Source organism: Perca flavescens, chromosome 4, assembly GCF_004354835.1.
Source record: "Perca flavescens isolate YP-PL-M2 chromosome 4, PFLA_1.0, whole genome shotgun sequence".
NCBI classification, from domain to species: Eukaryota; Metazoa; Chordata; class Actinopteri; order Perciformes; family Percidae; genus Perca; species Perca flavescens.
Genome location: NC_041334.1, coordinates 6,800,427 through 6,813,695, shown reverse-complemented (window position 1 = coordinate 6,813,695; position 13,269 = coordinate 6,800,427). Strand labels below are relative to the sequence as shown.

The window sequence follows — 13,269 nt, the reverse complement described above, 5'->3', positions numbered from 1 at the left end:
TGACCTGAACATGCTTATCGTGCAGTAAAACAATAGCTGGTCCTCCACCGTGTGGTTAAAATCACGGTCTGTGCCCACATCTGATTAAAAGTTTTCATGACCTTTTAAAAGTATCCAATACTCATCTCCTGTGTCAAGGGCAACTAAAAGAAGTATGCCTTGTCATCTTTGATAAAGGCACATCTGAATTCATGTTAATTACAATGGATGTCAACACTAAGGCAGAAATGTGGTCAACACAACGATGCTGCATAGCTCAAATCTTCTACGTATGTGTACTTATGTGTACCATGTTTCTGCCCTAGCCCGATTTTGCTCACCTACGTGTACTCCAAACCAGTATTTTTAATGTCAAATCATAACATAAGTTATGTCAGGACATTCTACAGATAGTGAAGGTCAAGACCACACTCTGTAATTGACAGAAACCCAACAATTCCCACAAGAGCATACATTTGGTGCGACAGCTTTAAGGAAAAATATCTTTTTAACAGGCAGAAACCTCAGACTGAAACTGGCTCGTGGTGGGCAATCATCTGACACGACCGGTTGGAATAGAAAGAGAGAGAGAGAGATACAGAAATAAGACTCACAGCAATATTAGCAGTGGGTATAATGAAATGACATGATGAACAGTGCTAATTATAGTAACAGTAAAGGTAAAAGAACTTTTACTTATAAAAGTTGTTGTAGTAGTGCATGGCCTAGCAGGGCCTTCAAGCGGGACCACGGCAGCAGCTGCTACCCCGATTCAGGTGCCACCACAATCCAAGAATTCTGAGAGTGGAAAAAGCACAAGGACTCCAGACAAGAAGCTCAGTTACTTACATGCATTGATTGGTCATGATCACACACAAATGGAGAGGAGGAGGAGGAGAGAGGTGCTCAGTGTGTCATAAGAAGTCCCCCGACAGTCTAAACCTTTAGCAGCATCACTTATGGCTGGTCCATCATCTTGGCGTTAAAGCATATATCCCGAATTAAGATAAGTCAGAGATTCCTTTCAGTGCTGCGGAAGGCCAGGGCAACGCCAACCAGAGTAGCTACGTTTATCTTTAGATAATAAAGTTTGGAGGTGTTTGGGGTAATGTTTGTCTGAGTTTACTATAAGGAACTTGTAGTTTATCCAAACAAGGTCCATAAAGCCATCCTGCGTTGCTCAAGGCTTCTACCTCCACTTAAGTGGATCATGCTTCTGCCTTACCTTTAAGCTATTACTTGTTGAACTTGCGTGGACCATGTTTCTGCCCTATTCCAGTTTTGCTCACTCACGCAAAATGCTTGAAGGTGGGATTCAAAGACAACCACTATTTCACAGATGACAGCCTGCCCAAATCATTTGCAGAGGGGGCACCCAGAGTTGAACTGGGGACCTCTTGATCTGCAGTCAAATGCTCTACCACTGAGCTATACCCCCACATGCCATGACCCGAACATGCTTATCATGCAGCAAAACAATAGCTGGTCCTCCACCGTGTGGTTAAAATCACGGTCTGTGCCCACATCTGATTAAAAGTTTTCATGACCTTTTTAAAGTATCCAATACTCATCTCCTGTGTCAAGGGCAACTAAAAGAAGTATGCCTTGTCATCTTTGATAAAGGCACATCTGAATTCATGTTAATTACAATGGATGTCAACACTAAGGCAGAAATGTGGTCAACACAACGATGCTGCATAGCTCAAATCTTCTACGTATGTGTACTTATGTGTACCATGTTTCTGCCCTAGCCCGATTTTGCTCACCTACGTGTACTCCAAACCAGTATTTTTAATGTCAAATCATAACATAAGTTATGTCAGGACATTCTACAGATAGTGAAGGTCAAGACCACACTCTGTAATTGACAGAAACCCAACAATTCCCACAAGAGCATACATTTGGTGCGACAGCTTTAAGGAAAAATATCTTTTTAACAGGCAGAAACCTCAGACTGAAACTGGCTCGTGGTGGGCAATCATCTGACACGACCGGTTGGAATAGAAAGAGAGAGAGAGAGATACAGAAATAAGACTCACAGCAATATTAGCAGTGGGTATAATGAAATGACATGATGAACAGTGCTAATTATAGTAACAGTAAAGGTAAAAGAACTTTTACTTATAAAAGTTGTTGTAGTAGTGCACGGCCTAGCAGGGCCTTCAAGCGGGACCACGGCAGCAGCTGCTACCCCGATTCAGGTGCCACCACAATCCAAGAATTCTGAGAGTGGAAAAAGCACAAGGACTCCAGACAAGAAGCTCAGTTACTTACATGCATTGATTGGTCATGATCACACACAGATGGAGAGGAGGAGGAGGAGAGAGGTGCTCAGTGTGTCATAAGAAGTCCCCCGACAGTCTAAACCTTTAGCAGCATCACTTATGGCTGGTCCATCATCTTGGCGTTAAAGCATATATCCCAAATTAAGAGAAGTCAGAGATTCCTTTCAGTGCTGCGGAAGGCCAGGGCAACGCCAACCAGAGTAGCTACGTTTATCTTTAGATAATAAAGTTTGGAGGTGTTTGGGGTAATGTTTGTCTGAGTTTACTATAAGGAACTTGTAGTTTATCCAAACAAGGTCCATAAAGCCATCCTGCGTTGCTCAAGGCTTCTACCTCCACTTAAGTGGATCATGCTTCTGCCTTACCTTTAAGCTATTACTTGTTGAATTTGCGTGGACCATGTTTCTGCCCTATTCCAGTTTTGCTCACTCACGCAAAATGCTTGAAGGTGGGATTCAAAGACAACCACTATTTCACAGATGACAGCCTGCCCAAATCATTTGCAGAGGGGGCACCCAGAGTTGAACTGGGGACCTCTTGATCTGCAGTCAAATGCTCTACCACTGAGCTATACCCCCACATGCCATGACCTGAACATGCTTATCGTGCAGTAAAACAATAGCTGGTCCTCCACCGTGTGGTTAAAATCACGGTCTGTGCCCACATCTGATTAAAAGTTTTCATGACCTTTTTAAAGTATCCAATACTCATCTCCTGTGTCAAGGGCAACTAAAAGAAGTATGCCTTGTCATCTTTGATAAAGGCACATCTGAATTCATGTTAATTACAATGGATGTCAACACTAAGGCAGAAATGTGGTCAACACAACGATGCTGCATAGCTCAAATCTTCTACGTATGTGTACTTATGTGTACCATGTTTCTGCCCTAGCCCGATTTTGCTCACCACGTGTACTCCAAACCAGTATTTTTAATGTCAAATCATAACATAAGTTATGTCAGGACATTCTACAGATAGTGAAGGTCAAGACCACACTCTGTAATTGACAGAAACCCAACAATTCCCACAAGAGCATACATTTGGTGCGACAGCTTTAAGGAAAAATATCTTTTTAACAGGCAGAAACCTCAGACTGAAACTGGCTCGTGGTGGGCAATCATCTGACACGACCGGTTGGAATAGAAAAGAGAGAGAGAGATACAGAAATAAGACTCACAGCAATATTAGCAGTGGGTATAATGAAATGACATGATGAACAGTGCTAATTATAGTAACAGTAAAGGTAAAAGAACTTTTACTTATAAAAGTTGTTGTAGTAGTGTTGGCCTAGCAGGGCCTTCAAAGCGGGACCCGGCAGCAGCTGCTGCCCCGATTCAGGTGCCACCACAATCCAAGAATTCTGAGAGTGGAAAAAGCACAAGGACTCCAGACAAGAAGCTCAGTTACTTACATGCATTGATTGGTCATGATCACACACAGATGGGAGGAGGAGGAGGAGAGAGGTGCTCAGTGTGTCATAAGAAGTCCCCCGACAGTCTAAACCTTTAGCAGCATCACTTATGGCTGGTCCATCATCTTGGCGTTAAAGCATATATCCCAAATTAAGATAAGTCAGAGATTCCTTTCAGTGCTGCGGAAGGCCAGGGCAACGCCAACCAGAGTAGCTACGTTTATCTTTAGATAATAAAGTTTGGAGGTGTTTGGGGTAATGTTTGTCTGAGTTTACTATAAGGAACTTGTAGTTTATCCAAACAAGGTCCATAAAGCCATCCTGCGTTGCTCAAGGCTTCTACCTCCACTTAAGTGGATCATGCTTCTGCCTTACCTTTAAGCTATTACTTGTTGAATTTGCGTGGACCATGTTTCTGCCCTATTCCAGTTTTGCTCACTCACGCAAAATGCTTGAAGGTGGGATTCAAAGACAACCACTATTTCACAGATGACAGCCTGCCCAAATCATTTGCAGAGGGGGCACCCAGAGTTGAACTGGGGACCTCTTGATCTGCAGTCAAATGCTCTACCACTGAGCTATACCCCCACATGCCATGACCTGAACATGCTTATCGTGCAGTAAAACAATAGCTGGTCCTCCACCGTGTGGTTAAAATCACGGTCTGTGCCCACATCTGATTAAAAGTTTTCATGACCTTTTTAAAGTATCCAATACTCATCTCCTGTGTCAAGGGCAACTAAAAGAAGTATGCCTTGTCATCTTTGATAAAGGCACATCTGAATTCATGTTAATTACAATGGATGTCAACACTAAGGCAGAAATGTGGTCAACACAACGATGCTGCATAGCTCAAATCTTCTACGTATGTGTACTTATGTGTACCATGTTTCTGCCCTAGCCCGATTTTGCTCACCTACGTGTACTCCAAACCAGTATTTTTAATGTCAAATCATAACATAAGTTATGTCAGGACATTCTACAGATAGTGAAGGTCAAGACCACACTCTGTAATTGACAGAAACCCAACAATTCCCACAAGAGCATACATTTGGTGCGACAGCTTTAAGGAAAAATATCTTTTTAACAGGCAGAAACCTCAGACTGAAACTGGCTCGTGGTGGGCAATCATCTGACACGACCGGTTGGAATAGAAAGAGAGAGAGAGAGATACAGAAATAAGACTCACAGCAATATTAGCAGTGGGTATAATGAAATGACATGATGAACAGTGCTAATTATAGTAACAGTAAAGGTAAAAGAACTTTTACTTATAAAAGTTGTTGTGTAGTAGTGCACGGCCTAGCAGGGCCTTCAAGCGGGACCACGGCAGCAGCTGCTACCCCGATTCAGGTGCCACCACAATCCAAGAATTCTGAGAGTGGAAAAAGCACAAGGACTCCAGACAAGAAGCTCAGTTACTTACATGCATTGATTGGTCATGATCACACACAGATGGAGAGGAGGAGGAGAGAGGTGCTCAGTGTGTCATAAGAAGTCCCCCGACAGTCTAAACCTTTAGCAGCATCACTTATGGCTGGTCCATCATCTTGGCGTTAAAGCATATATCCCAAATTAAGATAAGTCAGAGATTCCTTTCAGTGCTGCGGAAGGCCAGGGCAACGCCAACCAGAGTAGCTACGTTTATCTTTAGATAATAAAGTTTGGAGGTGTTTGGGGTAATGTTTGTCTGAGTTTACTATAAGGAACTTGTAGTTTATCCAAACAAGGTCCATAAAGCCATCCTGCGTTGCTCAAGGCTTCTACCTCCACTTAAGTGGATCATGCTTCTGCCTTACCTTTAAGCTATTACTTGTTGAATTTGCGTGGACCATGTTTCTGCCCTATTCCAGTTTTGCTCACTCACGCAAAATGCTTGAAGGTGGGATTCAAAGACAACCACTATTTCACAGATGACAGCCTGCCCAAATCATTTGCAGAGGGGGCACCCAGAGTTGAACTGGGGACCTCTTGATCTGCAGTCAAATGCTCTACCACTGAGCTATACCCCCACATGCCATGACCTGAACATGCTTATCGTGCAGTAAAACAATAGCTGGTCCTCCACCGTGTGGTTAAAATCACGGTCTGTGCCCACATCTGATTAAAAGTTTTCATGACCTTTTTAAAGTATCCAATACTCATCTCCTGTGTCAAGGGCAACTAAAAGAAGTATGCCTTGTCATCTTTGATAAAGGCACATCTGAATTCATGTTAATTACAATGGATGTCAACACTAAGGCAGAAATGTGGTCAACACAACGATGCTGCATAGCTCAAATCTTCTACGTATGTGTACTTATGTGTACCATGTTTCTGCCCTAGCCCGATTTTGCTCACCTACGTGTACTCCAAACCAGTATTTTTAATGTCAAATCATAACATAAGTTATGTCAGGACATTCTACAGATAGTGAAGGTCAAGACCACACTCTGTAATTGACAGAAACCCAACAATTCCCACAAGAGCATACATTTGGTGCGACAGCTTTAAGGAAAAATATCTTTTTAACAGGCAGAAACCTCAGACTGAAACTGGCTCGTGGTGGGCAATCATCTGACACGACCGGTTGGAATAGAAAAGAGAGAGAGAGATACAGAAATAAGACTCACAGCAATATTAGCAGTGGGTATAATGAAATGACATGATGAACAGTGCTAATTATAGTAACAGTAAAGGTAAAAGAACTTTTACTTAAATAAAAGTTGTTGTAGTGCACGGCCTAGCAGGGCCTTCAAAGCGGGACCACGGCAGCAGCTGCTACCCCGATTCAGGTGCCACCACAATCCAAGAATTCTGAGAGGAAAAAGCACAAGGACTCCAGACAAGAAGCTCAGTTACTTACATGCATTGATTGGTCATGATCACACACAGATGGAGAGGAGGAGGAGAGAGGTGCTCAGTGTGTCATAAGAAGTCCCCGACAGTCTAAACCTTTAGCAGCATCACTTATGGCTGGTCCATCATCTTGGCGTTAAAGCATATATCCCAAATTAAGATAAGTCAGAGATTCCTTTCAGTGCTGCGGAAGGCCAGGGCAACGCCAACCAGAGTAGCTACGTTTATCTTTAGATAATAAAGTTTGGAGGTGTTTGGGGTAATGTTTGTCTGAGTTTACTATAAGGAACTTGTAGTTTATCCAAACAAGGTCCATAAAGCCATCCTGCGTTGCTCAAGGCTTCTACCTCCACTTAAGTGGATCATGCTTCTGCCTTACCTTTAAGCTATTACTTGTTGAATTTGCGTGGACCATGTTTCTGCCCTATTCCAGTTTTGCTCACTCACGCAAAATGCTTGAAGGTGGGATTCAAAGACAACCACTATTTCACAGATGACAGCCTGCCCAAATCATTTGCAGAGGGGGCACCCAGAGTTGAACTGGGGACCTCTTGATCTGCAGTCAAATGCTCTACCACTGAGCTATACCCCCACATGCCATGACCTGAACATGCTTATCGTGCAGTAAAACAATAGCTGGTCCTCCACCGTGTGGTTAAAATCACGGTCTGTGCCCACATCTGATTAAAAGTTTTCATGACCTTTTTAAAGTATCCAATACTCATCTCCTGTGTCAAGGGCAACTAAAAGAAGTATGCCTTGTCATCTTTGATAAAGGCACATCTGAATTCATGTTAATTACAATGGATGTCAACACTAAGGCAGAAATGTGGTCAACACAACGATGCTGCATAGCTCAAATCTTCTACGTATGTGTACTTATGTGTACCATGTTTCTGCCCTAGCCCGATTTTGCTCACCTACGTGTACTCCAAACCAGTATTTTTAATGTCAAATCATAACATAAGTTATGTCAGGACATTCTACAGATAGTGAAGGTCAAGACCACACTCTGTAATTGACAGAAACCCAACAATTCCCACAAGAGCATACATTTGGTGCGACAGCTTTAAGGAAAAATATCTTTTTAACAGGCAAACCTCAGACTGAAACTGGCTCGTGGTGGGCAATCATCTGACACGACCGGTTGGAATAGAAAGAGAGAGAGAGAGATACAGAAATAAGACTCACAGCAATATTAGCAGTGGGTATAATGAAATGACATGATGAACAGTGCTAATTATAGTAACAGTAAAGGTAAAAGAACTTTTACTTATAAAAGTTGTTGTAGTAGTGCACGGCGTAGCAGGGCCTTCAAGCGGGACCACGGCAGCAGCTGCTACCCCGATTCAGGTGCCACCACAATCCAAGAATTCTGAGAGTGGAAAAAGCACAAGGACTCCAGACAAGAAGCTCAGTTACTTACATGCATTGATTGGTCATGATCACACACAGATGGAGAGGAGGAGGAGAGAGGTGCTCAGTGTGTCATAAGAAGTCCCCCGACAGTCTAAACCTTTAGCAGCATCACTTATGGCTGGTCCATCATCTTGGCGTTAAAGCATATATCCCAAATTAAGATAAGTCAGAGATTCCTTTCAGTGCTGCGGAAGGCCAGGGCAACGCCAACCAGAGTAGCTACGTTTATCTTTAGATAATAAAGTTTGGAGGTGTTTGGGGTAATGTTTGTCTGAGTTTACTATAAGGAACTTGTAGTTTATCCAAACAAGGTCCATAAAGCCATCCTGCGTTGCTCAAGGCTTCTACCTCCACTTAAGTGGATCATGCTTCTGCCTTACCTTTAAGCTATTACTTGTTGAATTTGCGTGGACCATGTTTCTGCCCTATTCCAGTTTTGCTCACTCACGCAAAATGCTTGAAGGTGGGATTCAAAGACAACCACTATTTCACAGATGACAGCCTGCCCAAATCATTTGCAGAGGGGGCACCCAGAGTTGAACTGGGGACCTCTTGATCTGCAGTCAAATGCTCTACCACTGAGCTATACCCCCACATGCCATGACCTGAACATGCTTATCGTGCAGTAAAACAATAGCTGGTCCTCCACCGTGTGGTTAAAATCACGGTCTGTGCCCACATCTGATTAAAAGTTTTCATGACCTTTTTAAAGTATCCAATACTCATCTCCTGTGTCAAGGGCAACTAAAAGAAGTATGCCTTGTCATCTTTGATAAAGGCACATCTGAATTCATGTTAATTACAATGGATGTCAACACTAAGGCAGAAATGTGGTCAACACAACGATGCTGCATAGCTCAAATCTTCTACGTATGTGTACTTATGTGTACCATGTTTCTGCCCTAGCCCGATTTTGCTCACCTACGTGTACTCCAAACCAGTATTTTTAATGTCAAATCATAACATAAGTTATGTCAGGACATTCTACAGATAGTGAAGGTCAAGACCACACTCTGTAATTGACAGAAACCCAACAATTCCCACAAGAGCATACATTTGGTGCGACAGCTTTAAGGAAAAATATCTTTTTAACAGGCAGAAACCTCAGACTGAAACTGGCTCGTGGTGGGCAATCATCTGACACGACCGGTTGGAATAGAAAGAGAGAGAGAGAGATACAGAAATAAGACTCACAGCAATATTAGCAGTGGGTATAATGAAATGACATGATGAACAGTGCTAATTATAGTAACAGTAAAGGTAAAAGAACTTTTACTTATAAAAGTTGTTGTAGTAGTGCGCGCGTAGCAGGGCCTTCAAGCGGGACCACGGCAGCAGCTGCTACCCCGATTCAGGTGCCACCACAATCCAAGAATTCTGAGAGTGGAAAAAGCACAAGGACTCCAGACAAGAAGCTCAGTTACTTACATGCATTGATTGGTCATGATCACACACAGATGGAGAGGAGGAGGAGAGAGGTGCTCAGTGTGTCATAAGAAGTCCCCCGACAGTCTAAACCTTTAGCAGCATCACTTATGGCTGGTCCATCATCTTGGCGTTAAAGCATATATCCCAAATTAAGAGAAGTCAGAGATTCCTTTCAGTGCTGCGGAAGGCCAGGGCAACGCCAACCAGAGTAGCTACGTTTATCTTTAGATAATAAAGTTTGGAGGTGTTTGGGGTAATGTTTGTCTGAGTTTACTATAAGGAACTTGTAGTTTATCCAAACAAGGTCCATAAAGCCATCCTGCGTTGCTCAAGGATTCTACCTCCACTTAAGTGGATCATGCTTCTGCCTTACCTTTAAGCTATTACTTGTTGAACTTGCGTGGACCATGTTTCTGCCCTATTCCAGTTTTGCTCACTCACGCAAAATGCTTGAAGGTGGGATTCAAAGACAACCACTATTTCACAGATGACAGCCTGCCCAAATCATTTGCAGAGGGGGCACCCAGAGTTGAACTGGGGACCTCTTGATCTGCAGTCAAATGCTCTACCACTGAGCTATACCCCCACATGCCATGACCTGAACATGCTTATCGTGCAGTAAAACAATAGCTGGTCCTCCACCGTGTGGTTAAAATCACGGTCTGTGCCCACATCTGATTAAAAGTTTTCATGACCTTTTTTAAAGTATCCAATACTCATCTCCTGTGTCAAGGGCAACTAAAAGAAGTATGCCTTGTCATCTTTGATAAAGGCACATCTGAATTCATGTTAATTACAATGGATGTCAACACTAAGGCAGAAATGTGGTCAACACAACGATGCTGCATAGCTCAAATCTTCTACGTATGTGTACTTATGTGTACCATGTTTCTGCCCTAGCCCGATTTTGCTCACCTACGTGTACTCCAAACCAGTATTTTTAATGTCAAATCATAACATAAGTTATGTCAGGACATTCTACAGATAGTGAAGGTCAAGACCACACTCTGTAATTGACAGAAACCCAACAATTCCCACAAGAGCATACATTTGGTGCGACAGCTTTAAGGAAAAAATATTTTTAACAGGCAGAAACCTCAGACTGAAACTGGCTCGTGGTGGGCAATCATCTGACACGACCGGTTGGAATAGAAAGAGAGAGAGAGATACAGAAATAAGACTCACAGCAATATTAGCAGTGGGTATAATGAAATGACATGATGAACAGTGCTAATTATAGTAACAGTAAAGGTAAAAGAACTTTTACTTATAAAAGTTGTTGTAGTAGTGCGCGGCGTAGCAGGGCCTTCAAGCGGGACCACGGCAGCAGCTGCTACCCCGATTCAGGTGCCACCACAATCCAAGAATTCTGAGAGTGGAAAAAGCACAAGGACTCCAGACAAGAAGCTCAGTTACTTACATGCATTGATTGGTCATGATCACACACAGATGGAGAGGAGGAGGAGAGAGGTGCTCAGTGTGTCATAAGAAGTCCCCCGACAGTCTAAACCTTTAGCAGCATCACTTATGGCTGGTCCATCATCTTGGCGTTAAAGCATATATCCCGAATTAAGATAAGTCAGAGATTCCTTTCAGTGCTGCGGAAGGCCAGGGCAACGCCAACCAGAGTAGCTACGTTTATCTTTAGATAATAAAGTTTGGAGGTGTTTGGGGTAATGTTTGTCTGAGTTTACTATAAGGAACTTGTAGTTTATCCAAACAAGGTCCATAAAGCCATCCTGCGTTGCTCAAGGATTCTACCTCCACTTAAGTGGATCATGCTTCTGCCTTACCTTTAAGCTATTACTTGTTGAACTTGCGTGGACCATGTTTCTGCCCTATTCCAGTTTTGCTCACTCACGCAAAATGCTTGAAGGTGGGATTCAAAGACATTCACTATTTCACAGATGACAGCCTGCCCAAATCATTTGCAGAGGGGGCACCCAGAGTTGAACTGGGGACCTCTTGATCTGCAGTCAAATGCTCTACCACTGAGCTATACCCCCACATGCCATTCCCTGAACATGCTTATCATGCAGCAAAACAATAGCTGGTCCTCCACCGTGTGGTTAAAATCACAGTCTGTGCCCACATCTGATTAAAAGTTTTCATGACCTTTTTAAAGTATCCAATACTCATCTCCTGTGTCAAGGGCAACTAAAAGAAGTATGCCTTGTCATCTTTGATAAAGGCACATCTGAATTCATGTTAATTACAATGGATGTCAACACTAAGGCAGAAATGTGGTCAACACAACGAGGCTGCATAGCTCAAATCTTCTACATATGTGTACTTATGTGGACCATGTTTCTGCCCTAGCCCAATTTTGCTCACCTACGTGTACTCCAAACCAGTATTTTTAATGTCAAATCATAACATAAGTTATGTCAGGACATTCTACAGATAGTGAAGGTCAAGACCATCCATCTTAATTGACAGAAACCTTATCAATTGTCAAGGCATACATTTGGTGGAGCAGCTCCAGCAGGGGACCCCAAACTTTTTAACAGGCAGAAACATTAACTGAAGCTCCGACTGGGGGATCATCTGGCGTTCCCAGGCCAGGTTGGAATATAATCCCTCCACCTAGTCCTGGGTCTTAAGCCTCCTCCAATATTGGCAGTGCCTGGAACAAATGACATGAGGAACAGTGCTAAGGGGCATCCTTACCAGATAAAAGAACCACTTCAACTGGCTTGTTGTAGTAAAGGAGCAGCGGCAGGGCCTCAAAGCGGGACCACGGATGACTGAGCTTCTCACCCTATCTCAGGACGCCAGCCACCCTCCTGAGAAACCCATTGAGAGTGCTTGCACAAGGACTCCAGACCTGGATCTCAGTTCTTACATGCATTGACCCAGCCTTCATGATGACCATAGATGGAGAGGAACGAAAGGAGAGAGGTAGATCAGTGTTTGCCTTCTGGCTCAGTCCCCGACAGTCTAAAGATTGAATGCAGCATCACTTATGGCTGGTCCATCATCCAATCTCCCGCTCCATTGTCCCTCAAATTAACAAAACCCCAAGGTACTTCCTTTCCTTCACTTGGGGAAGGACTCATTCCCTACCTGGAGAAGGCATTCGTTTATTTCCTGATGAGAACCATGGTTTCCGATTTAGAGGGGCTGATGTTCATCCCTGAGTTTACTATAAGGAACTTGTAGATTTATGCAAACAAGGTCGATGATGCCATCAGGACCCATCATCTGCAAAGAGCTTCTGAGATCCCCAGTGGATCAAACTGCAACCCCTCCCCACCCCTTTAAGCCTCGATATCCTGTGTTGAAATATTACAAACAGGATTGGTGACAAATTCCAGTTTGGCGGAGGCCAACCCTCAAATGAAAGGTGGGATTCAAAGAGAACCGGACACAGCTCTCACAGATGACAGATTGCCCAAACCCCCTCACCCCATAGGGGCACCTCCCAGAGTATCTCCTGGGGACCTCTTGATCTTCTCCAAATCCACAAAACACATGAGCGGTACCCCATGCCTCCCAGGCCTGAACAGGATCCTTGCAGTAAAACTGGTCCGTTGTTCCTCCACCAGGGTTAAAATCACATTGTTCCTCCTCAACCTGATTAAAAGTTTTCCGAACCCTTTTAAAGTATCCAGTAGACTTTACCAGGGATCTCCTGTGTCAAGGGCAAATAATTGGAAGTACACCCTCTGGTCCCCTTTGAAAAAGGAACCACCACCCCAGTCTGCCACTCCTTTGGCAATGGATCCCAACAATGTTGAAGAGGCGTGTCAACCAGGACAGCCCCTCCACAGCCCAAGCCTTGAGCATTTCTGTACGGATCTCACCATGTTTCCCTAGGATTTTGCCACTGTGTAGTTGTTTGACCAAACCAGTACTTTTTTAATGGGAAATCATAACAATAAGTTATCCTCCACATTCTGCAGATAA

The 13,269-nt window shown here is 43.5% G+C and overlaps 8 non-coding genes across 8 annotated transcripts; all 8 read right to left on the bottom strand.

The window, feature by feature from the left end:
• Positions 1 to 1,345: 1,345 nt before the first annotated feature.
• On the bottom strand, positions 1,346 to 1,417 carry trnac-gca (transfer RNA cysteine (anticodon GCA)). Its single transcript has one exon. It is a non-coding gene; the product is annotated as a tRNA-Cys (tRNA).
• Positions 1,418 to 2,770: 1,353 nt separating this feature from the next.
• Positions 2,771 to 2,842, bottom strand: trnac-gca (transfer RNA cysteine (anticodon GCA)). Its single transcript has one exon. It is a non-coding gene; the product is annotated as a tRNA-Cys (tRNA).
• A 1,349-nt stretch (positions 2,843 to 4,191) lies between these two features.
• On the bottom strand, positions 4,192 to 4,263 carry trnac-gca (transfer RNA cysteine (anticodon GCA)). Its single transcript has one exon. It is a non-coding gene; the product is annotated as a tRNA-Cys (tRNA).
• Positions 4,264 to 5,615: 1,352 nt separating this feature from the next.
• On the bottom strand, positions 5,616 to 5,687 carry trnac-gca (transfer RNA cysteine (anticodon GCA)). The gene has a single exon. It is a non-coding gene; the product is annotated as a tRNA-Cys (tRNA).
• A 1,346-nt stretch (positions 5,688 to 7,033) lies between these two features.
• On the bottom strand, positions 7,034 to 7,105 carry trnac-gca (transfer RNA cysteine (anticodon GCA)). The gene has a single exon. It is a non-coding gene; the product is annotated as a tRNA-Cys (tRNA).
• Positions 7,106 to 8,453: 1,348 nt separating this feature from the next.
• trnac-gca (transfer RNA cysteine (anticodon GCA)) lies at positions 8,454 to 8,525 on the bottom strand. The gene has a single exon. It is a non-coding gene; the product is annotated as a tRNA-Cys (tRNA).
• A 1,349-nt stretch (positions 8,526 to 9,874) lies between these two features.
• On the bottom strand, positions 9,875 to 9,946 carry trnac-gca (transfer RNA cysteine (anticodon GCA)). The gene has a single exon. It is a non-coding gene; the product is annotated as a tRNA-Cys (tRNA).
• Positions 9,947 to 11,294: 1,348 nt separating this feature from the next.
• trnac-gca (transfer RNA cysteine (anticodon GCA)) lies at positions 11,295 to 11,366 on the bottom strand. The gene has a single exon. It is a non-coding gene; the product is annotated as a tRNA-Cys (tRNA).
• Between the last annotated feature and the right edge of the window lie 1,903 nt (positions 11,367 to 13,269).